Source organism: Rhinatrema bivittatum, chromosome 5 (assembly GCF_901001135.1).
Source record: "Rhinatrema bivittatum chromosome 5, aRhiBiv1.1, whole genome shotgun sequence".
Taxonomy (NCBI): domain Eukaryota; kingdom Metazoa; phylum Chordata; class Amphibia; order Gymnophiona; family Rhinatrematidae; genus Rhinatrema; species Rhinatrema bivittatum.
This window is the reverse complement of record NC_042619.1, coordinates 22,821,149-22,847,257: the sequence shown is the minus strand read 5'-3', so window position 1 is coordinate 22,847,257 and position 26,109 is coordinate 22,821,149. Positions and strand designations below refer to the sequence as shown.

Below are 26,109 nucleotides of genomic sequence, written 5' to 3'. Positions count from 1 at the left end.
ACTTAGTGTTTGGGTACTTGCCAGGTTCTTATGGCCTGGATTGGCCACGGTTGGAAACAGGATGCTGGGCTTGATGGACCCTTGGTCTGACCCAGTATGGCATGCTCTTATGTTCTTAAGTTTACTTCTGTTCGATCATGGTAATTTATGATACTTATATGTACGTTGTCTCATGTTTACATGCATGCGTATGGCATGCATGAAGGCCCAAATTAGTTCATGGGACTGCAGATTTACGTATGCACTTTTCAGCAGGTACAACCCCCCCCCCCCCCAAGACTCAAACACAAGATAAGCGCACAAGCTCACTTTGGAAAGCGAGTCAGTAGACATCTAATATAGGCACTCATAAAGTGACCTGCTTCAATACGTGTCACAAAGAGACACACGCATAAACGGCAGGTCCTTTACATGTACAACCTTTTAATCCTAAACATGCCCCTGACACGCCTCCCCAGCCCCTCCCTTCCCCCGTGAAACTCCTAGGTCTTATCATGGCGGGAAGGGTGCCTCGGGTTCCTAACAGAACCAGGCAGCCTTTCAGAAATCACAGTTAAGAGAATCAAAAAAAGGAGTCTTAGAAAGTGCCTGGTACCGCCATAAGACGCTTCTCGGACCTTTTAAGTGCTGGGCGCGGTTCTTTCTTTCTGCTATGCCGGTGTAGTGAAATTTGCATTCAAATTAACAGAAAGCTAATGAGGCCTCCCAAATGTATTGTTGTTCCGCGTCTCCTACAAATAAGGGGATTTGGCCGCAAAACTCAGACCCTTGAGCTGAGTCTTCTCATGCTCTGCAGCCCAAAAATCCTTAATGTGAGAGAAACCGAGCTGATCCTACCTGAGTTTATTAAGCTACAGCCATTGGATGGGCAAAAACCTTTAAGGGAGGCCTAAGCGGTTTGCATTCTTTCGAACACCGTCAGCAGGAGACCAGCCTTGTTCTTTCCCTGGGTTAGTGGTGCCCTTACATAACTCACAGACACCAACCTTTAACTAAATAGTGACTCGTAATAAACAGGTTATTCTGTGCAGGATTGGTGACGGTGATAAAAATATCGCTTACAGTGTTAACAGATTAAAGCAGTTACCCATTTAAATGTCAGCGGCTTCTCCGCACAGCCTCCCCTTCCCGGGACGGCAGCTCTGGGCCGGTCTCCCACTCATAAGGGAGGGAGGGAGCCCCCCCCCCCACGCGAGTGAGTGGCAGGAAATCCCACGAGCAGTGTAATCCCCACCCAGGCTTTCGGAGCACGAGTGCAGGTTCCCGCTGCCGGGTGCATGGCCAGGAAGCAGCGAAGTCAGTGCCAGTCCCTGTCCTAAATGGAAGACTAAACGATAAAGGTTTACGTGCCAGCTAATTCCTTGCACCATTTCATGTTTTACATCCCTAATTTAGGACGTCAGTCGACCTCCATTGGGGTTACTTACTTCCAAAAAAAAAAAAAGCATGTGACACATCTCTGAAAAGAGAAGAGTGCAAATGACTGACTTCTATTATTTTACCGTATTTTATTTTTTAAATTGGTATAGGTTTGTTGCTAATTTCAAAAACATGCAAGTACTCCCAGGTTTGAAAACAGGGAATTCCTTGACAGCTCAAACTCAAAATTCAACTGATTCTCTTCCAAATGCTTTGTTAAAAGTTGTTGGCTCCTAGTAAGAGGCCAGATTTATCTTAGAGGGATTCGTAAAGTAGATTTCCAGTTTTCTGGAAATTTTTTAAACTACTTTAACTCCGCAAATAGGATTGAGGCGGGCAAGGCATATTTGGTTTTATTTTTAAAACCGTGTAAGATTTTACTGTATTTTACTCCAGATCAGGCTGCAAAAAATACTTAAAACGGATGTTTTCTGTTTGCCAAGAGTACAGAATATGTACGTCTCCTGGAATGTATGGTATACTTTAACTATATCCTGTGCCAAACCAATAATTTTATAAACCCAGAGACCTGCTATAAATGTCCGTTTAGCATAGGTGAAGATGTTTTTAAAAATTGCGCCCTTTGCAGATTGCGATAGTTTGAACCAACATGAAGAGTTTCCCAGAGGTGATGCACGTGAACGTTGACTCCTGCATCAGCCCCTTCCTTCTCCATCGTCCGTGTGCAGCAGCGTCTTCGGATAGAAAACGATATTGCGGCCTGCAAAGCAGGCAGTTTTTCTCCATGACCGACCTTGGCTGTTTAGGAGAGATCAAGGGTGAGGAAAAAAGGTTATGCCAGTCACAACCAGTCCAAACCATCTGGAAATCAGTCTCTGGTAAAGGAGGGCAGCCGCCAACCTGCACTGCAAGTCGCGCAGGTCAGTGAGCGGCAACGGCAGCGTGTGACTGCACAATCTTAGTAAAGTATCCTCCATGTTCAGAATTTTAATAGGCCGTCTGCCTAACCTGAAGAGAGCCATCTTCTTTTAAGTCATGTTGACACGAAGTTGGCTTGCCTTCAGCACACACTCACTGGGGGAAAAAAAAGGCACAGGCGTGATCAAGGAAATAAAACACAGCCGTTGTAATTGGCTGGTATTGAAGTGAAACCTAATTTACTAGTGTTGTCACTGATAGTATAAACACAAGTTGATGTGAGGACCTTTTCATGATGCCCAGTTTCCTTCACTGACAGAGACATTTGCACTTAGTTATGACAATGTTCAACTGAGCCAGTTCCTAGAGGGAGATTTCAGACCAGTCCTGGATTTCCGACAACCTTATCCTGATACGTTCTCACCCTTGCAGCACTGATTTGAATTGGACTACGAGTACCACTATGCACTGGAATGTAAATTCAAAACCAGGACTGGCAGAAAATTCTCCCTTCTGGAACTGGGTATCTTGGCAGCTCTGACTTATGTGAATTTCAGTGTATTAAGCACATCCTAAGCATTAGAGACAGTTTGCCCTTATAGAGAACAAGGCAAGACACGGAGCCAACTGGTGACCAGAGGAAGGCTCTAGCCAATGACAAAGCAGCTTTAAGGCAGCATGTCAACCAATAGCCAGGCAGCTTTAAAAATCCTCGACGACATCACTATGTGCTCTGGCCTCCCTGAGATTTCAAACGACCTGAACTGACCTGTTTTCCCAAAGGAAAGAAAGAGGGATTCTGAGTGTCAGGCGCACCATGGGAATGTAAAAGGTGTAAGCCAGGGGCCACTGGGCACTCGTGCATCTGTGTGTCACATATCTGAATGCAACTGGATGAACGGTTGAAAAGTTAAGGGCTGACAAGAGAGACTTGAAGACACAATAACTGGGCTAAAAATGTGCTTTTGCCACATCATCTGAAAGTGTTGCATTAGATTTGACTGCCATTGCCTTCCAGAACCCACGGGACCAGTCTTGTGTCGGTGGCACATATAAATACATTTCCCTTGGGGTATCGGTTTTCTTCTCAGTTTACAGCTTGCAGGCTACCCTTCTGTATTTTCCTTATTCTATAAACGTACGATATCAGGTATCTAATCAGTTCCATTCAAAGGACAGGTATTAAATAATTCACTCACACTGTGGGAGTTCTGATAATCGCGCTCCTCCCTGGAGACGTTGAATCCAGTGCGGGCACGATCAGACCGGGGCTCTGCTCTCTTCCTCCCGTGGGCGTTATTTCTCGTCTTACATGAATGCAGAATTTCAGCCAAGTGAGCCCCAAAGTCTTCCTGCTTTGATGTACTCTCCATACTGTTTTTTATGAAAGGTGGCCCTGCAACACAAAAGTTAGAAAAGTTGTCGGTAGGGGAATAAAGCAACCCTAAAAGTTACGAAGACAACAACTTTCTGACTGGTGTGTCTGTTCGGCTCGGGGGGGGGGGGGGGGGGAGGAAGCCGCGTCTGACGGTGGATCTGCCTGTGCGTGAGAGGGAGCTGAGCCGCAATGCACGGCTTTACTCGCAGAGCAGACCTGCCTCGCACACCCGTGGCCTTCTGCTCTCCCTGTTCATTTTGGCGCCCCCCCCCTCCCCCTCCCTATTTTTTCTCTCTCTCTCGTAACCATCAAGTCGCAGGTGAGTCTAGAAAACGGTAAATCCCAGCGCACAAAATCGAGAGGAAATAAAGCCACGTAAGAAAGCAATTTGATTCCTCGACGTGTTATTAACCTCGGAATAAAATCTCCTCCTCCTTTTCAATACTGCATGGGGAAACATTAAGAAAAGCACCAGAGCACCTGTTACAGTGCAGACTCGTGGCAACCAAAGATGAAGGTATTGGATGTAACAATTATATCTGGTCGGGGGGAATCTTTTGTTGTTCTCTTCTAAGCAGAGAGCTCTACAGACTTAACAGTCTCCACCCAGCGTTTTCTTTACAAAACAAAAAAATTGTTGCTGACTATTCCTTGCACCCTGTTCCTCAATGCACTGTAAGTTCCCTGAGGTTCTGTCTGTATGACGGCACCGAGAAACAAAGCGGGGAACTGGGCTGCCGCCTGAACCGCGCTCCGGGCCGTATGGAAATCACACGGCTAATGCACTGGCTGCGGCAGAAGCCAGTGAGTTGCCCCCTCTCAACCAGCCCTCATGTGTATCCTAAAATCGCATGGTAAACCTCCCGGCCGGGGTGGCAGGAGGGCCGCAGGTCTGTGTGGGAAAGCAACTAGCGCGAGGCGATGAACTTCCCTCTGCAAGCCTCGGCAGCTCTTGCACTTTGACCCGGCAGCACGGCGCTGCTCGCGTGACCATGACGCAACTGCCGGCCGGGAACGTCGCTGCCCCTTGGGCTGGCGCTTGCGTGGGCTGTCGGTGCCACGTGTTCACCCCGTCGCCCTTACTGCACCAATCACACGGGATCCGTCCGGCTCAGCCACGCCAGTGCCAGCAAGTATCGCCTGGTCCAGTTTTAAGTCAATTAGCCACCTGGTTTTTTGGGGGGTTTTTTGTAAAATAAAAATGATGTAAATAGTGTCAAAAGTGAATGTACAGAAAGAGATTTTTGTTATATTTTGTATATTGTCTCAGAATAAAACAAGCAAAGGTAGGATACATGGTGTCTGGTTTCTGTCTCTGGTACTGAAATTTGCATATGGTTATTGGGTGTTAACCAAGAGCAGGGCAGTTTTGAAAATGTTTCATGACATCACACTGTGAGATCTCCCGGATCTGAACGTGAGCTGGGGGGTCACAGGAAATCTGAATGAAATGGGATGATGGTTTGAAAGGGGTGGCGGGCACTGAGGCAGACACAATAATTTTATAAGCAAAAGTGGATTGTAAACCCTGTGGGGGTCAGGGAAATACCTATAGTACCAGACTGTAATCCTCTCTGAAATGGCTAACCAGTCACCAGAGGTGGAACAGAAATACAAAATTCAGATTTCCCTGTAGGAAGCTTGGTTAATTAGGTAGAGGAATTTGGGTCACCGTTTTTCTTTTACTTATTATTGTGGCATGAGCTGCTGTCATGCATTCAGTTGGTCTGAACAATATTGTGAGCCAGCATCATCGGAGACTTGCTGAATGTGCTCAGATCACCAAGCAGCATGGAAGAGGTAGCTCCGAGGGCCATTTTTCCCCATGACGTAGACGGCCCCCCTGATCTAACCATCTCCTGTGACACACGGGGTGAGGTGTGAGAAAGCAGAGAGCGCTGCTGTCCCCCCCCTTGAAATCCAAACCCAGCCTGATAGGTTCCATTGCCGGGGCCCGGCTGTCCTCAGGCCATTTTTTTATTTTTTTTTTTAAATTTCTTTAAAGAAACTGTGCTTGCTGCTTTGGGTCCAGTGTTGCAGTCCAGCTTCTATTGAAAAGTACTCCTGCTGCCTTGGGCTGGTTCCTCTCCCCCCCATCTCCTCTCAGAAGATCTTGGGAAGGCAGCTGCTGAGTGGGAAGATGAGCCCTAAGTCATTCTGGGATGAAGGCAGCTATTAATACCACCCCTCCTGATCTTGGGGCCGATGTACAAAGCCCTGTTTTAAGACTGCGCGCTGAAATTCAGCGCATGGTTTCCTAACGCAGGCACTAAACAAAAAAAGAAAAGTAACTCCCGATGCAGTAAACAAATGTTACGCAAATGCATCGGGAGTTAAAAATATGCAGGAACAGACAAACCTGAGTTAAAAAGTGTGCTCAGCACAGGTTGATCTTACGTTTGTGTGCCAGTGGTGGGGTGGAGTGTCTCAGATAGGATTTCTGTACACAAACACCATGTTTTGTTTGCATAAAAGACTTTTATGAGCACAAAACATGATTTCTGCCTCCACTGTATACAAATCTATCTCATGCATATTCATTGTGAATATCCGGCCTATTTGTGGCTCTCGAGTTGGCTACCCCTGCTCTAGGTGATGGGAGGGGGAGGGGGGGAGAACACACAATGCAAAAGAGAGTGCACTGTGAGAGAGAGCAAATAGTGTCAGAGTGAATGAGAGAGTGCACTGTAGCAGAGTTCCTAAGGGATGAAGGACTTAGAACATTGAAAAAAAGAGTGCCCGGTGGAAGAGTGAGTGTGAGAGAGAGAATGGATCCAGGTCATCAAGGACAGGCTAAGCCTCTCCTGGTTTTGCCTCACTGCTTGCATGGACTTATATTCTGATGCCCCTAAGAAAATCGGGATGGGAAACATAAAATTAGCAGATAAAGACCACAGAGCGCATTGATTCTGCCGACTCTTGTCCTACTGTTGTATCACACAATGCGCCCAGTCTCTGGCTTTACTTTCACATTCTCGCAACTCTGTGCTTCTCCCATGCTTTCTTGAACTCTCATCATTTTTAACTTCTCCATCTCCCATTGGAGGCTATTCCATGTATCTATCCTTTTTCCTCAAGAAATAGTTCCTTACATAGCTGCTCAGTCTAGCTCCTTGTAGCCTCACCTCATGACCCCCTTGTTCTAGAACTTCCTTCTTCTGAAAAAAGTTTCCTTCATTGATGTAATGGGGCAAAACCCGGACTGTCCCTAATGACCTGGAGCCACCTGGTCCTAACCACATGGTGGGAGAGAGAGAATACATGGCAGCATGACCAACGATTCTTCTACTTTGCAAGTAGCTATCTGCCAAGGAATGAGTCTGCTGCCTGTGCAACACTCTCTGATTGGAGTAAACAGAATACAGCTCTTCTCTTAAAAGAGACAGCAGCCTCCCTTTCAACCATATATGGGGGCCATCTGGAAGAGCCCACAGCACTGCAACGTTCACACCCACTTATGTACCCATGAAAATTATAGCAAAAATGGCAGAAGTCAGGGGGCACTTTATAGACTAACCAATTTATTGAAGCATGAACTTTCGAGGACAGAGTCCACATTGTCAGATGCATGAAGTGTAGTTATTTTCAAAGGGAAACCTCCCAGACTCTGAAAATGGTCTTTCCCATGACAAGAAGGCCAGAGAGGTCACTTCGGACAAAATCTGCTTATTCAACAAACACGTAACATATACTGTTAATATTATATTTACATTGGATCATTATGTGTTTCTTGCGGTTTATTGGGCTCTTGTGGTATGAGTCTTTGGCCCATAGCTTGAGTCACATGCCGCATTTTTCTTTGGAGACAGAGCAGCCACTTGCCTGTCGTGAAGGCGTGTGTGCACCTCTCACGTTGTTGCTGTGTGTTCAGGAGCTCGGATGCAGCAGCAGCTCCAGGACCACCACTGGAGACAGATGTTACTGCTGGGAAGAATCAGACCTCACTGCTCTGACTCATTCTTTTCTTGGTCTTATTTTCTACTTGTATGGACAAATTTAAATCCTCCGTCTTCCCTGATTGGGTCCCATTGACTTCCTTTAATTATTATTATTATTATTATACAGAGATAATACCCAAGAGTTTTTATGAATCTATAGCAGCTTTTATGGTTTTTTTATTTCTAACTTTACTTATGCTATTTTAGTTTTTTAAATAACTCTATTTGTTTTATTTTATTGATGTTTTATTGTATTTATTTCTGTTTTCTTAACTGTCTTAAGTTAATTTATTATGTAAACTGTTAAGATAGAACTCTTTGTTCTGGGCAACGGTATATAAAAATTGCACAAATAAATAAATAAATATTATTATTATTATTATGGTAGCCCCTCTTCCAAGTTTGTACTATGAAAGCTGGGGTCACATTCAGTCCCGGGACTAGGTCCTCACACAATCTCAAAAGCCCTGGGGGTGGTTTCTCCAACTGAGGGCAACGTAAACCACCATGGCCCAAGTCGTAGGGCAGAAACCTTTCCAATGAGTGTGAAGCCAAATAACCAAACCAGAAGCTCAAGTAAGGTGCTCCAAATTCAAAGTTTCCTGTGATACATCTTCAGTGGTTCTAAGCTGACGTCAAACACATTTCCTCTTTGTCACATCCATGATCAGTCCAAAAACGCATTTCCGTTTAGTCTGTATAAACGTCGCTCATCATTACAGTCCATAGGGACTTCCCTCCTAGGATAGGAAAGTGCGGCTCCCGGGGTTAATGGGGTCCCCTAGCTAAAATGTATTTCTCCCTCTCCAGTGGTGCGAAATATCCTCCCAAAAAACTAATCACTGATGCTTCCACAGACTCCAGATCTCTTAGTCTGTTCTTTCCCAGGGATAGAGACTCTGGTGGGTGATCTGATGGCCCGGCAGCAGGAGGAGGGTCAGCCTTTTACCAGGGGGAAGTCCTGTGTCCCGAGCATGTCTCAGTGGTCACCCTGTGAAAGAAGCTATCTAGCTAAATGAAGGTTTGGGCACCCAGCCAGCTAAATCTTTGCCGGATAATAAGCCGGTTAGGGGCATTCCATGAGTGTAACTGGAAGAAGTTTAGTTATCCATCTAACTCTAATAGTCCAAGTTAGCATGATTACTTATCTGGCTAAGCCTGGTTGTCCCACAGAGCTGTCCTAAAGTTAGCTGGAAAAACTTATCAGGGTAACTTTAAGATAGACGGCTACATTCAGTGGTGTGGCTGCTAAATTAGCCAGATAAGTTTATTCTGCTAACTAGCCGAGCTGCACAGCAGCTGAATATGAACCTCAAATAATTTATAAAGCTCCCTTCCTACAGCTTCCTGGATCTCCTTTACATTTTCTTTTCAAGCCAGGGATGAGTCATTTTAAGGGACCGGGACTGTCCTCTCACAGGTAAGGTAAATGCTTACCTGTTACACTTTACGCCCGCTGGTTGCTTACGGCACAGAAGGGATTGTTTAAGGTCGAAGCACATTCAATATTTGCCTAGCTGCTTGTGTAGATACGTTATCTCGTGTCATTTCCTAAGGCTATCCTTGGTTGCTAGAAAGGAGTAAGAGCTTGGGAAAAATTACACCAGGCTGAGGGAAGCCCAGGGAGAAAAAAAACGGATTATGGGAAACTGCAGGGGCTGGAATAAAGGGAGGCTGGGCACAGGCAGAGGAGGTGGCCCAGCACTTCCTGTCATGACCTACGGTTCTAGAATCCCTTTCCCCTGAATGCATGCACTCCACAGGGACTTCCTCTTCCCTCCTGTGGACTTCCACCTTTCTCTGTGCCACCATCTCCCCCTCCCCCAATTAAAGTTCAGTCCGTACTTTGCTTCATAGTCTTCTGGAGGGGAAGGGGGAAGGATTAGGGATGGAAGGATTGGATAAATAAGAGGTCATGGAGAAAGCTTTGGAGGTGGGGACGTAAATGGGGGTGGCAAAGGAAAAGGCATAGGGAGAGCAGCGTGAGGGGCACTGTGTGGAGACGGGGGCACTCCTTCCATTTTCCCTATCTCCTTTCCCCTCTCCAGCTCTCTACCCATTTATCCCTTCCCCCCCTTCTCTGACTTCTTGGCGGCCGCCTGAGCTACCGCGCACGTGCGCTTCCTCTCTCCGCCATGACCCCGCCCCCTGCCCCTTGTAGCTTTACAATGCGTCGTCGTCATTGACGGTTTCACAGCATCCCTCGCACAACACAGCAAAAATAAATAAATAAATAAATAACGGAGGATAATCCCAGCCACTGAGCAGAAATCTTCCTTTGAGCCCATGCATGGAATGTAATAATACAACAGGAGAACAATACAAAGCCAAATCAGGACTTATCCCATGAAATATCAGCGCGCTAACTCTACCAAAATCATCTCGAACAAAAGATGAATACGGAGGGCGGTTTTACAAGGAATTTGCCAGGGAAGCAAAGGAGCTGGAACTTGCCCTGCTCTCAGCGACCAAAAGAGGCAGGATCAGGCTGGGGAAGGGAAAAGGGAAGGACACATGGGGATTGTTGTTTTTTTTTTTTTAAATCCCTGCATGCAGTTTGGACTTACTAAACAGCAGATGCAAAGTTCAAGGTTTCTTGCCTCAAATTCTCAAAGGGAAAGGCTACAGGGAGCTTCCTTTTGAAAATTGCAGGTACTCGACCTACAAGCTCCCTGTGCAATTTCAAACTTGGTCCCTCTTATATATATATAACTTTGCCAATGTACTCTGGGGAGGCATAACCTGAATATTTGCAAGTAATGTTGCAGACATTTTTTTTGTTAGTTTGCATAACCTTTTTATAACAATTCTCTTGCACTGGAATTCCACTCAGGTTTCCCCAGTTGGCAAGGGTCAGTACTCTTAACTTTTCTATATTAGAGTCTTCATTTCCTCGGGGGTGTCCTGAGTGGTTCGTCCTCACATTCTGTGCAGCCTTGACAGGGGAGAGTGGACAGCAACTGAGAAACATACAAGACATGCAAACGCGCGACCTTAAATGTCTCCATTGATCCATACGGGTGTTCAGTGGTGCTAGCGTTTTTCCTGCCCTGTGCAAACAATTACTGCGCTGCCTCTCCCCTCCTTGTTTTGTTTTTAAACACAGAATACCCCATCTCAGTTAAACATGCAGAACACAGACTCGCCCTCACCAAATACACAATAAAGAGACTATAAACTAAAACCAGAAAGTGACAAGCCAGACTCTGTGTGCAGTGCAGCAATGGAGAAACAGAAACATCACCAGTCCTCATAGATCATTCATCAAACAATAAAATCAAGGAATATAAATCACTCATACTTATAAAAAGAATCTTTCCAATGATCTAAGGAATAGAATAACATCCAATAATAAGAGCTCATACAACATTTTAAGCATTTCCCAAACAACAATAAAATATTTCAAAATGGCAGACACAGACATCCAATAAGTAAAACTAATAAGGATGGAAAATTCACCACTCTCCATACCTGAAAAACGTTTTATTTCCAGTCATCCTGAGTGTGGTGTGGATTAGTGGGGCAGCACAAACTTTCTTTACAGACACACCCAGCCAGGCTCCCATTCAGACACACACACGCACCCAGGCAGGCTCCCATTCACACACACCCACACACACCCAGGAAGGCTCCCATTCACACACACACTAGACAGGTTCCCATTCATTCAAGCACACACACCCACACACACCAGACAGGTTCCAGTTCATTCACACACACACACACACACACACACACATGCACACCCCAATCAGGTTCTCATTTACAACCACCACCAGGCAGATTCCCATTCACATATAAACACACACACCCTGCCCTCAGGCAGGTTCCCTTTCACACACAACCCATTCCCAGGCAGGTTCCCATTCACATACATGCACCCCAGGCATGATTCACTTCACACACACACACACACACCCACCCCAGGCAGGTGTGTTCCCATTCATTTCCACACACCCCTGGTCAAGTTCCCATTCACACTCCCCCCCCCCCCCCCCCCCGACAGGTTCCCATTCACACACACACACCCTCCCAGGCTGTTTCCCATTCACACACACACTCCCAGGTAGGTTTCCATTCACACACACACACCCCCCCATCCCCACCCCAGGCAGGTTTCCATTCACAGATACACACCCCTGTCAGGTTCTTATACATACACACATCCCAATCAGGGACCCATGCACACAGAAACTCACACATGCCCCAGTCAGGATCCCATTCACACACACATACACATAATCCAGGCTGTAAGGTTTGCTTAGAGTACCTAATATCCTTCCCTTGACCATGGGATCTGTTTGGGGGGGGGGGGCAGTTTTTAAAAATATAGATTGCTGGAGGGAGCTGGACTTTTATTGATGGGTGCAGGACAGAGATGAACGATGCGGGGGTAGTGGTGGGGACAGCTCAGTAATTGTTCGCACAGGGCAGCCCTGCTGATGCCTGCCAGCAAGTTTCATAAAACTGGAATGGAAAATCCCAAAGTTACAGTCAAAAAATCGGATGCATTACTTCCCCCATTGACTTTAATGAAAGCACATGAAACGAATGAACTTGTGATACAAACCTGAACAAATGAAACCGGAAACCAAACCAACAATTTTTTTACATGCCCACGCCTGTTAATATTCTCTGTTTAAAACTGTGCTTGGTGAGCTCGTTCACCCCAAACACTGATGATTATAATGCGGCCTTCCATCATTAATAAATATCTTTCTATTGTAAGTGTAGAGATGTGTTTGTTTTTTTTCTCCCAAGGTTGGGTGAGTGCCTCTTGTATGACCTGAAATTATTGTTGTTGCAGTAGGCACTTCAGACAGTTCCTTGTTGGGATGACACCTTTGTTAACAATAGCTAATTGAAGGTTCACTACTGACCTTGATTTCTTTTCTCCAAACAAGGTGATAAGCAGGTCTTCTCAATCTAGCTGATAGCCTTGCAACATGTCATAACTCTTTTACAGCTCATGGACTATTCTGCTTTGGATATTCTTTTAGCGTGCAGAGAGATTCTGTCGGGATGGAGTGACCCTCTTGCGTTGCCTCAAGTGACTGCCTGGTATCGTCGGGTGGCAGCTCTCATGCAGCTGGAGTGGATGGGCAGCGTCAAGAGTTGCACGAAACCTGATAAGAGATACTGGTCCCGTTGTTACCAACTTTTACCTGCGGATATACAAACCAGCCTGCTGGCGGCCGGATACCGGGTGAACTGGCTGTAGTGAGAGCGGGCCGGCTCTCTGGGCTTACGCCACAAATTCCCATTTTCCTGAGTTGGAGGAGAGAAGCATTTGGGGTTTGCAGTGAGGGCTGCTGTTCTCTTTGGGGCAGATTTTGTTCGCATACCTGGCGCAAGCAAGAGTACGCTGGATTTTAATATCCAGGGTCGGCAAGCGCAAGGGGGTGAACATTTGTGCACCTTGCACGCGCCCAGCCCTGCGTGCGCTGCCCGTTCCCTCCGCCTCCCCCCACCTTCCCCTCCCTCCCCTACCTAACCCACCCCCCAGCCCTATCTAAACCCCTCCACCTTTATTATAAAAGTTACGCTGACCGAGGCAGGCGTAACTCGCGTGCGCTGGCTGGCCGCCGGCGTGCGATTCCCCGGCCCGGGAGCAGTTTTGGAGGCCTCGGCCACACCCCCGGGCCGGAACCACGCCCACGGCCCCGCCCACGGATGACGCGCCGCCGCAACACGCCCCCCCAGGAAAGCCCCGGGACTTACGCGCGTCCCGGGGCTTGCGCGCGCCGCTGAGCCTATTCAACATAGGCTCGGCGCGCGCAGGGGGAGCTTGGGGCAGGTTCTCGGAGGGGTAAGCGCGTATCCCTTTGAAAATCTGCCCCTTTGTATCTCCATGTATTATCTGTTCATGTGCTGTGTACAGAGTGGTTGGTCTCCTGGGGGGTGGGGGGGGGGGGTTAGGGAGTAGATAGGATGTGTGGATTGAAAGTTAGATGGATGATGAATGGCTGGAAGTGTTGGGCTGTCTGTGAGTGAGTCAGTGGATGAATGGGGATGCTTTAAAACTGAAGATTGTATGCTGGTATTTATGACAGAGCAGTGGGGGAGGACATGACCGTTGTTTCAATGTTCTCAATGACTACTCGCTGTCTGGTTTTGCCTTGTATCTGTTCTGCCTATGAGCTGCATATCTTCTTAATAAAAAGGATTCTTGCTGAAAAAAAAAACCAAAAACAAAGTAGACCACTGGCAATGTAACTGAGCTTGAGGCACTAAGTAGCTCTTTGCATTGGGCATGAAGCCCATAGACATTGGCAGGGATCCAAGGAGAAAAATATATAAAGCAAAATTAGAAACATCAGAAGGAGGATCAGGCCCGTGTGCTGCTATACAGGAGGCCTAGCTTGGGTTTCTTGCCCCAGTCTGGCTCCTACTCTTCATTTCAAAAGGAAGTGTTGGGGAGTATTTCAAACACAGCAATCGCAGCCCCCGCGGGAGAAGACCTTCCAGCTGTTGCGCAACAGGGACATCTATTGGTCAGGATCAGGGGTTTGTGCGTATCGAGTCCCAAAGGCAGTCAAGGCGTGTAGTCACTGTGTCTTATACCTTTATCCAGAATCGTTCAGCAGCAGCAGCCCATGCCGCCGAATCGATTGAACCTCACCCTACCGATTTTGTATGTGAGTTGAAAAGCACTGATAAAAAAACCAAACAAGATTTAAAGAGAAATACATAGATTACTGGAAGAAACTGCAGGTGGAATAGACGTGGGTACAAAGATGTTTTGCAAGCTGCCCTCCTGAGTTACTGGCCTGCTTTTCAAATATATGACTTATGCTGAGAAAGAGAAAAGAAACTAATTTCAGGAAGCTATTAACCCCGATGAGAGACTGCAAGATACCGCGTCGAAATTCAGTGCCTGAGAGATTTCAGCACATTAAAGAATTTTCCCCCGTGGCCTGAGGACACCGTGAGGCACAATATTGAAGGGGGAATTCTTTCAGCCTCCAAGATCTCCACGGTAATCCTTTAGCGGGATGGGTAACAGACAATTAATATTGGTGCTCATAGACATATGTGTTTACTATTGGCGTAGTGCCCTGTGCTTGCCCGTCTCAACACTATATCACCGCCTATCCCGTGCAATCTGAAAATAAATGCACACATACATTTGTAGTAAATTCAATTTCTACCCCCCTTTCCTTGTTTGTCTCTTCTTCTGGATTCACTCAAAGCAAACCCAGTCCATACCTCAGGGTAACCAGTTTTCAAATGCATTCTTGTAGGGCACGTTAGAAAAAAAGAAAGACATTATCTTGAATCAAATTGATTTGGTTTTATATTGTTATTTTCTGTTTGATGGGACATCATGGAAGATTCAAGAAGACCTCTTTATCTTTTTAGCCAAATTAGGGGACTAATCCTCCAAACGCAGGGCAGTTAGCCATACCCCCCCCCCCCCCCTTCTGTCTGCATTAATATTGGGCATATAAATTTGTTCACACATCAGATCCTCAGTCTGCATGCTGAGATATACGCGGAATCCAATATATCACTAGGTGGCAGCAATGGGAAGAGAACGCCGACAACAGTAAATAGCAAGCCAAACACGACCTCGGTAAAAAAAAAAACCAAAACTGCAGTAGCAATGAAAATAAATCCGATTGTTTTATTTTACATTCTGTAAAGGAGTCTTTGAAATGAACTTCTTACAGCCTGCAGGATAGTTCTCAACAACTTTAGAATAGGGGTGGCCAACTTCAGTTCTCAACAGCAACAAACAAGCCTGGTTTCCAGAATATCATCAAATAAATATGCATGAGGTAAATTTGCATACAATGGAGGCAGTGCATGCACATCTGTCTCAGGCATATTCCTTGTGGATATCCTGACAACCAGGCCTGTTAGAGTTGCCACCCATTAGAAGAAAGCTTGGATTCTCTCTTAGTGCAAAATTCCTTTTCACCTTGTATGAAAAAGTGTAAGGATGTCCCCCTTCCTGTCGGCATTATAAAATGGCAGAATAAGTAGTGTCCCTGAGGTTGGGAACTCTACACTCAGATCAATGCGCACGACTGCTGTTTAATGCATCCAAGCCAAACATACGTGTTTCTAGCACAGGGCTTCCTGGGGAGCTCACAGTCAGTCAGGTTTTCAGGATATCCACAAGGAATATGCATGACATAGATTTGCATGCATTGGAAACCCTGCATATGCAAATTTAGCTCAAGCATATTCATAGTGGATATCCTTAAAACCCAGCTGGCTGTGGAGTCCCCAGAACGGGTTTGGGAAACCCTAATCTAGCAGAGGAAAAGGGGTTATTATTTATGCAAAGCAAGTTACCAAGAGGGCTATTACTTTTAGAAAATATAATTATATACGTAACCACCTTTTTTCCAGCACTCCCAGAAATGGGCAAGGGCACACCCTAGATGCTGCAGTGGTTAAAGAAAATCTGGCTGCACTTCCAGATCAGGATTTTTCCATAGGGGATGGCAAAGCTGTAAGACCCAAGTGGATCACTCACATAGACTCTCGAAAACTGTGAGCTCCATATTCAGCCGCCGTGTGGCTCAGCTAGTTAGCTGGATAAACTTACCTCTTACCTCCCCAGTGGCGCCATCTGGCTACAGACTCCTCCTACATAGGTTCCGGCACCGTGCCACATCCAGTGGCTCTGACGAGGAGGTAGACCGCAATCTCTGAGACTTACAGGCCCTGCATCCGGGAATTCCTGTGGCGCTGCCTGATGACATCATCACTGAAGCTCAGGAAGCTCAGTGCGCCTAGCCAATGCCTCAGCGGCAGGTCCTTCCGTGGATTCCTCTGCCTCGGTGTTGCTGTCATTCCTGATTCTGACTCCTATTCCTGCTTGCCTGCTGCCTGTTCTCTGTGTGCCTGGCTTGCTTCCTGCCTTGCCTTGCTCCTGTCTTCTTGCCTGACCTGGTTCCTGCTTCTCTTCTGCCTTGGACTGACTTCTCGTTACTGGCCCAGCCCGATCTTAGACGTTCCTTCGCTTGCTGCCTGCCCTAACCTCAGCTTGTCTCCTTGTCTCTGCTTGAACGCTGCCTGCCCTAGCCTTAGCCTGCCCTCTGTTTCTGCCTGGACGCTGGCTAACCTGACTGTAGCTGGCAACATGTCAGCCACCGCTTTGAGCCAATCCGATAGTGGTCCAAGTGTCGAGCAGGGAAAATAGAAAGCCAGCCAAGCGAAGCTGCCAGGCTGATCTCCTGCCCCCCCCCCCCATCCTAGTGAGACAATATGGAGCCTGCTGGCCTGATCCCCCCTCCTCCAAGCCCCCCTAAAGATTGTGCTATTGTAAGCCTATAGGGCCAACTGCTGCCCCTTCCCCTGATTCGCCTTCCCCACCACGGTTTGTGCAAAAAAAATGAACTCTGGCCAGGGCTGGTGCAAGAGTATTTGGCGCCCTGGACGACCCTTCAGTCATGCACCTCCTCCTTCAAATTACCTACTGGCGGCAGCTCCAACAGGACGTACCCTCTTACTGTTGCTAGTGGTGCTGGCACATCACTCCCCCGGGGCCTTGTGCGGGCAGGATTTTGCTGCCCCCAAAATGTTGGTGCTCAGGCAACCACCTAGTTTGCCTAGTGGAAGCTCCGCCCCCTCCTTGTGCCCCCCTCCCGCTCCACCTTCCCAACCCTATCGCTCCCACCCCACCTGGCAGCCTCCGAATCCCCCTGGGCCGCCGAGATTGCAGTACATTCCCATGGAGTATCCCTGATAACTTATCCAGCTAATTCTAGCTCGAAAACGTCTCTGTTTAACATTTTTTAAACTGTTGATTTGATTATATAATACGACATAAAGTTTAATATTTACATGTATGATGTCAATTGTGCGTTTTTACAGCATTGCTCTGGGAGGGGTTAGTTGCTAGGGTCATAGTGATTGTTGAGTTTAATTATCAGAATGTCATCCGGGGGAAGAGACAATTACCCTGAATGTTAATTGGTGAGAAGGGAGGTACTGCAAGGCTGAAGGTTCACCCAGGGTGCCTAATAACCTTGCACCGGCCGTGCCCTTAGAACAAGACCCTTAGCACCGTGCCCGCGCCAGACCATAGAACCGGAAGTAAGGCAGAAACCTCACAGCCAGCTTGGGTGAGCCCGTGAGGGTCAGGAGAAGGCAGAGGAGCGCGTGCGCCAGTCCACGTGGGCCGGGTGGCTAGAGAGGTGGGGCTTGCGTTGGCCTGCACAGGCTGGAGCGAGGAGGCGGCGTGCAGCTGCCCTCCTGGCAGCCGGCGCAGAGGAGGAAAGCCGCAGCAACGGGGCCCCAGCGGCATCAGATTAACGGGTGAAGGGGGAGGGAAGGAAGAGAGCGCTGGGGGGGGGGTCAAGGAAGAAAGGGAGCGTGCCCGTCGATATGGAAAAAAATAAAGTGGGGCCCCCATCCACAAATGCTTGCCCAGGGCATTTTAAGTGGTTGACGTGGCCCTGGCCATTCATCACTCCCACCCGTCTGAGTCCTGCTTGCATTGCAGCAGAGGTTGAGGCTCCAGGAGCATCGTCTGTGCGTCTCTGAACTGGCTTGATGATTCTGTCTGAACGTCTGGTAACGGAGGTTTTAGCATCTTCGGGGGGGGGGGGGGGCCAGCGACTGGATCAGAGGGGAAATCGAGGTTTCCTTCACTTACAGCTCGCTCCTCCGTGCCAGCTGTTGCCACTTCTTCCACCAGCTGGGCTTTCTGCTAAGGCGACAAGTTCGCCATTACTGGGGTTCCTGGTCCTGGAGTTCAGCCGCAGGAGGATTTAGCAAGTTTTCGAACGTGGTCAGGAGCAGAGTCAACAGGGCCCAGCTCTAGCGCTCAAAACTGGAGCCGGCCGATTAGCTTTCTGTCCGTTAGCAACGAGGCGGGCCTCTCCATTCGTTCTGCTGTGAGGAGGAGAAACGTTTAAGATGGGTTGACGTGGTGGGCGTCTCATTCTCTCTCTCTCTCTGAAGAGCTGGCAGACTCTTCTGTGGCTTGCAGACGGTTGGCACCGCTGTTGTCGCCTGCATCCTCTGTGGGCAACGGGTTGATGAGGTTGGTTACTTTCCTCTGGGTCCTCGTCATCCATGGTCATTGCTAAAAGGTCACACGACATGGAGGGGCTGGGGGGCCGAGCCCGATTGCCTCACCGTCTGCTTTGCTGGTTTCCTTTTCCACCGACAGCTTATTCACGATGTACAATATATTTCACTTGGCATATCAAAGCGTTAACCCCGCGTGTGATTAAGAACCTTTTTTTTGAAAAATTTCCCAGCAGTTTCCTCTCGCTTCTCGGAGCTTCCTGCTTGGCCAGGACTGGCCTGTATGGGGCTACGACACTATGAGGTTTCATTTGCAACTACCTAAGGATTTTTTTCCCCCTATTTTAATATCCTCCCCCCTCTTCCCAATTCAGCCCACACCATTGCAAGCAACAGTCTTCAGCCAGGGGCCACAAAACGTGGCTCCATCTGGGAGCCGGCTAATGTGAACCCTGAGCCTGGCCACTAGAGGTCACCATTGTGCGACGGCAGGGATGACCCCTTTCCCGCTAGGGGATGGGCTTACCCTCCACTCCAGGGAACCCAGCCCAGATTTTCTGCACAGTAATGCACGGCATTTGCCACTGAGCCACGGGGCCCTGCCTTGTTAAGAACTTTCAGCCCTTCCCTGGAATCATGCAGCAAAAATCCCTCCGGTCCATCAGTGACGATCGATGTCACCGTGCCTGCGATGGAAGGGAGCAACTTTCACGGTCATTGGCAATGTCATCGAGGTATTCTGCCAGCCCTGTCCAATTCTAAACAGCCGTTTAAATAGTTTTACTTATTTGCATAAACAATATTGCATTCAAATAGTGCACAAACAAAATACACAACACTTGTCCAGTGAATCGAGTTTTATTCTCGCTGTTCATTTATAGGGAAGGTATTTCAATAATTCATTCATTCATTTCTCTGCTGCTCGGGACTTACTTGCAAACGTTACCACCCTCCATGATTAGTGAATATAAAACTTGACCTAGCGAGCATAAGAACATAAGATTTACCGTGCTGGGTCAGACCGAAGGCGGGCCCAGCAAGCTCAGCATCCTGTTTCCAGGTCACAAGAACCTGGCAGGATCGCAGACAGATGGAGCCCATGCAGCCATCGCCCAAGCAGTGGCTTTCCCCCAACTCTATCTGGTTAATAATTTAGTTTTTCCTCCAGGAACGTGTCCAAACCTTTCCCTATCATTATGTACTCTAAATGCACCGTTCATTCGCTGGTTAATGGCATTACTCAGCCGCGTATACGCTAAGCATTTTTCCTATAATGCGTGGAAGTCAGCACATAAATACAGAAGTGGGTGCAGGGAATGTTGTGCCTGTGTTTTATAAACTGTGCAGTGGGAGCTGCAGTTTATAAACTAAGCATATCCATGGTTTTTTTTAATGCAAGGATTGGCAGCTGTTTTATAAAAGTAGGCACATATATTTTACGCAGGAAAGAATTGTAGCCTGCGCCCATAATTATCCACAGTTTATGCGCAAAGGCTAGTATTTTATAAGGTATCTGCATATTTCCGTATGAAATACTATTCTGCGCAAGTGGTTTTAAGCACCAGTCCTTTGAGACCTCCAGCAGTTCACCCAGACCTAGACCACTGCACCCAGACTGTCCATCACTTCACCCTGACCTCCCCCCACCCAAAATCAGCAAGCAAAAGAAAAGTGTATTTTGAGTCCTGTGTCTCGAACAGCGGGCGTAAAAGCGTGCGCGAAGGCAGTGTACATCGCTTACGAAATGGTTGCTCATGCGCAATTCTTCTGAACCCTGCTCTGGAACACCTTTGAAGTGCCCTCTTTCGTAGTCACATAAGCCTAAAATGGCAAATGCACGCCTATTTCTGACCTTCTGAAAATTCACTTACCGTGCAGAAAGGCTCCTTGCGCGCACATATGCCGAATTAACGAGCATAAACCCCTGCGTAACTCTTTGAAAATTCACATCAAAATGGTGGGAAACCCTTTAGTGCATCTAAGACTTGTATCTGAGCCTGACCTGTTTGTAATTCGGAACCGATCGACGGGAAAATCTTCCCTGCATCAGTGAATCCAAGGGGTTTTCCCACTCAAATCTTACCAAACGTATGTCCCATTCTCACTCTTCCAGACAAGCTGCACATCACAAAAATCCACTTGGAGATTTTTATATAAGAAAAGTTAAAGTGTCATTTTGTGGTACCGAAATGGAATTTATTTGTTTCAGTGACACTTTGACCGAATGGCGTACGACTGAGTCCATATCTGACTTGTTTACTTTGAACATATTGAAAGATTCTGGGGGTAATTTTGTAACATCGCCCATAACCTGGCCGACAAATGTGCGCGTGAGATACACAGATTTCCAAAGCGTCTTGCACACATAAGTTCTCTTCGAAAATGATCTTCGGCAAAACTATGAGCACACAGTTACACCTGTAGTTTAACAGAGAGAATTTACGTGCGTACTTTGTAATATCAAATAGTATCCATGTAAGCTCCAAACCTTCCTGGATTCCAACCCTGGCAACGCCTCTCCCCATGCACATAAAGGCACATGACTACATTGTGCATGGACATAATTCTATGCACGTATCGGTCACGCACTTTTCTAAAACCCATTTCTGCGGGTAAAGCACAACTTTATCCACCCAAAGTCCCTTTGAAAATCACCCTCCATGTGGCTGTCAGTCTCGCCTATCGCAATCCTTAAATCCTTTTCTGTCAGGGACAATTTGAAGAACATCTTGCTCTGCATAACGAACATAAGAACATGCCATACTGGGTCAGACCAAGGGTCCATCAAGCCCAGCATCCTGTTTCCAACAGTGGCCAATCCAGGCCATAAGAACCTGGCAAGTACCCCAAACTCTCCCCGGACAGCTAACGCAGAGCAAGGACATTTCAGTTTATAGCTCAATGAACAAAAAGTTCCCCATGTCCACTATATATATATATATATATATATATACACATGACATGGGGAATGTTTTGTTTGTTCAGCTATAAATTGAATATATATATATTCAAATTCTGGTGTCACCTCAGTAACAGCAATACAAACTTCCCTCCGCTTCTAGACATTTTGTGAAGTAACACATAACCCTGCAAAACAGACACTAGGAAACTTACCACACCAGAACGACATTAACTCCCAGGACTCAAATCCTTTCCCTGAAAAGGCAGCACTGTAAATATTACACCAGGCCCTAGAATCCCAATACACCTTACAAGAAAATGGCACCGGCCAGCCCTGAGAGAGCACCATTTTGATATCATCCTACGGTGCCAGTGTCAGGGTATTGCCATGTGGACATTGGGCAAGAAAAATATTCCAGCAGTATCATCCATGCTTAATCGCATGACGATGACCCAGGATTGTAACCTACACGCTGGCTGAGACATCAGTCATTAACTTTACTAGTGCAGTCCCTTTGCGTGCTCACCATGGTCTTCCTCCCCCCCCCCCCCCCAAATTTTCACAGTTCAGTTTCCATCCGTACGTGCGCGTTGTTTTGAGCAAACTTTCTGGTCTCTGTCGCCACGTTGCGTTTTACTCGTGGGTTTGCTGTATCAGAACGTGTGCGTATAACGCTCGCCGACTTGAGTCAGCTCTATCAAGTCCTCGGGTTTCCCTAGCTGGGGCTCCTGCTCCTCGCCTTCTGTTCTGAGCCTCTCTCCGTGCCAGCTTCTCCTCCCTGCACCTTGAAGGCTGGCTCCTCACTGCCTCTTCTCCCTCTCCCTGGACACAGCCACCTGGCTTCTCACTTCAGGGGTATTCTCGGGGGCATAATGCCAGTGCTTAACCGCAGGGTGACATATCTGAAGCTGGCTGGGGGGTATCTCCATAGCTTGTACAGGTTTCTTTAGCTTTTCATTATCCTTTGGTTTTTTGGGGGGGTTTTTCAGTATAAATCTGTTTTATTTGCTTTTTTGGGGGGAGATAATCTCATTTATGTGCAGCTGTTGATCTGCGTTCCTGCCAGACAGGAGAGATCTGGATAACTTTTGGTCAAAATGACAGACTGCCTTATCCAGACCATCGGTCAAGATGAAAGAATCCAGAGATCTGTGGGGGATGAACAAGCTTTCTTTTTACAGCAAAGCTTTATAAAAAAAACCAACCCCAAAACAATGTCCAGTGGAACTGAGTCGGCTTGCACTGCAGCAAGAACTTTCTGTAAGCTGATACATCGGGTTAGTGCAAATCTTCTGCCACGCAAAGCACAAATACACCCCAGATGCAGAAACTCGTTGGCAGAACTGAAGTCTTCTCTTCGTGGTTTGATCTGCTGCTCTGGCAGACTTCCTTCTTCAAACGGCCTCCATTCTTCCTGCTTCCAGGCTCAGTCACTTTCTCTCTCTCTTTCTCCTCCCTCTACCGCATTCTCTCTCCTCTCTCCTTGTTCTTTTTCCTTCTTTCCCTTTCTTTCTCCCTGTTGCCTTCTCTCTCTCCCAACTTCTTCACTATTCTCCCTATTTCCGTCTTCCTGCCCCTCTTTCCTTTCTCCTCTGTCTCTCTTCCTCCTCCTTTTTCCCATCTCCTTTTTCCCATCTATTTTCCCTTCTTCCTCCCATCTTGTCTGTAATTCTCTCTCCATTCTTTCTTTCTTTCTATTTCCCTTTCTTTCTTTCTCTTCTTTTTTCCCCTTCCCACCCTCCCTCGTCTCCCTTCCTCATGCTCTTTCTCCTTCCCTTTTACCAATCTCACCTCTTTCCCTTTCATCCCCCTCCTTCTGTCTTTTGTCCCTGCTTCCTCCCTCTCTCTTTTTTTCCTTTCTTCCTCCTTCCTGCTCTCCTGTATCCCTTTCTCTTTCTCACTCCCTCTCTTTCTGTATCTTACCTTTCCTTCTCTCTTCTGCCTTTCTACCATTCTCAAATTTTTCTATTTCCACTTTCTCTATACAGGGCTTCATTTATAGTATGTGTCCCTTTTTCTTTTGCTGCACATCCTCTACTCATATTGTTTGGTGAACCTATATTAAAGAAGGCACCTCTATCTCTTACGTAAGTGGGTGTGACCGTGGAAACTAATAAAACCATCCAGTGAGATGCCTGACCAGCTCTAAGCACCTAAACGACTGCAAACAGGCACAATGGGGGCATATATACTAAACCGCAGTAAAAGTCTTCCATATGTCAAAGCCAGTTTCATTGCAGTATGTTGTCCCGCACCGCATGATAGCCATGCACGTCACTCCATGAAAAATATTTGAGTGAAAAATCATAAACCTTTTTTGCAGGTTATTGTTCAGATACTATCTGAGTGCATACCATGTAAATGCAGTAGATTTGCCCTAGGGTGTGTTTCTGCAACATCATGCACTTCTCCTGGGGGCGCCATGCAGTATTTAAATTAGGGGTCACGCTGTCAAGGAGGCGCTAGGGTCGATTGCGCTCAGAAATTAACGCCTTCTCTTGGCAGGTGTTAATTTCTGAGTGCAAAAATGTGCGTATTGGACACACTTTTTTTTTTTTTTGCATTTGGGGTGACTATTAGCCTCATCAGCAATCATTTGCATGTGATGAGCGCTATTAGTTTTGTGGCACGTTGGACATGTGTTGTGGAGGCGTTAATCCCCTTATAGCATAAGGGGCTGTGGACACGCCTACACAACCCGCGCCCAACTGTGGGTTAAACAGTGCGCTCGGCTGAGTGCACTGTATTGCATCGGCCCTTATGAGCGTAAATCTGAACTCCTCCCTGACTCTACCCTTCCCCTAGGAATGCCTTATTTTTGCATGCACAAAAGTAAACGTGAGAACAGGTTATGCCCATACTTTTCACAAGCAAAGACCTGCAGATGTTCTAATGAGCTATTTACAGTCTCTTATGTGTGTAAATTAGGGTTGCCAACTGGCTGCAGATTTTCAGGACAGGTTGACCTCATCCTGGTTTTACTCACCTGCATGCAGGTACTTATAGTCTTGCTTTTCTTGGGGAATGCAATAGGGAAATCAGAATAAATCCCAGCATGCAATGGGGTAAAACCAGGACGGGGTCAACCTGTCCTGAAAATCTGGAGCCAGTTGACAACCCTAGTGTAAATAGCTTTCAAAATTACCCTCTTATAGTCAAGTTTGACACCATCCAGCAAGATTTTGCAGCTGCTGACTCCAACCCTTGTCTACTAGTTTTACAAACTTAATTTTCTTTCCTTTCATTCTCTTCTTAACATCCTTCAAACTGGCCTCTGTGCCTCACATGCTGTTGAAATATCCCTCAAAAGGTGTGCATGTTAGATCTTCCTTAAAAGTTCAGGACCAGACGTTTAGCTTGGTCCACCTTAAGACAGCCCACAAGGGAATCTTGGTTGCAGGGCATTTCCCTTAGGGTGAAGGTTAAGAAGGCAGGTCCCAGAGAGGGTGGAGGGCACCAGATGAGACCAGGAGAAAGCTGAATGAACTTATGTGGCTAAACTGCTGCATTTCTGTTTCCAGCACTGCTGAGGTAAGCAGCTTGTGTTTTCTTAATTTTTTACTGTAATTAATAAAAACTGCAAAAGGTTAGCCAGAGTCCAGACTGAATCTGTCATCTGTTAGGCCAAAGACCGCTCACAGAGTCACAAGCCCTCAATAAAGAACCAACTGATTTCCTCTTCGTCATGAAATCTCATCTTTATCCTCGTTCTCCTTGACCTCTTTTTCAGCTTTTGACACTGTTTGACCACTCTTTATTCATCAGCGTTCTTCACCCTTTTGGACTGTGCGGTTCTGTCTTCTTTTGGTTCTCATTTTACCTTTTCAGCTGCTCTTTTACCTCCTCCCTCTCTATCTCTTCTCTCCTTCTCTTCTTTACAAGAAGTCTCCCGGGGCTGAGCCGCAGAGATCTGCTCCTACTTTACACACACTGCCTGGGCGAGCTCATCCGGTCATTGCCTTCAAATATCACCTCGATGCTGAAGACATTCAGATCTATTTTTCTTTTCCCCGTCACTCTAGTTCCAGGTTTGTAATTGTTCAACATGTCAAAAACAGAGCCTTGTCTCTCCTCCACTACTTTCGACTTCCTCTTTGTTGCAACGCTCTGCAGCTGACAGAGCGTTGGTCCCGCAAGCTGCCTCGCTCACTCTGACACCGTTGGCATCATTTTGTGGCCTGGTCGCTGCCGAGAGCAGCACAGGATGCCGCCATGCTGTATCTTCCCCGACTCTCCCTAGGCATGAGCGCGGCCAAGGTTCTGCAACTCAAAAGGGCCCGTGGCAGGAATAGACACACAGCGCCTTGTGATGACATCACCGGCTCCCAGCTATTTTAGGCCCCTAGCAGATGTCTCCTGCCTAATGCAGTGCATGCTGCTCCAGCCTTGACTCGTCCGGCCTTGCCTCACCATGTCCAGCTTGCCTTGCCTCCTTCAAACTTGCCTTGTCTTTTCCCGCCTATCCAGCCTTGCTCATCCAGGTCTGCCTCACTCTTGCCTCGCCCAAGCCTCCAAGCCCAGAAAAAAGGTATTACTTAAAGATGCAGAATTTTAAATATTTTGAGCAGTATTTCCCTAGAAATTCACTGTAAGAGTGTCCC

The 26,109-nt window shown here is 47.1% G+C and overlaps 1 long non-coding RNA gene across 1 annotated transcript; it reads right to left on the bottom strand.

The window, feature by feature from the left end:
• Positions 1-10: 10 nt before the first annotated feature.
• On the bottom strand, positions 11-16,373 carry LOC115091861. Its single transcript, XR_003856831.1, has 3 exons — positions 16,175-16,373; positions 3,498-3,694; positions 11-2,454 (listed from the first exon to the last, which is right to left on the bottom strand). It is a non-coding gene; the product is annotated as an uncharacterized LOC115091861 (long non-coding RNA).
• Between the last annotated feature and the right edge of the window lie 9,736 nt (positions 16,374-26,109).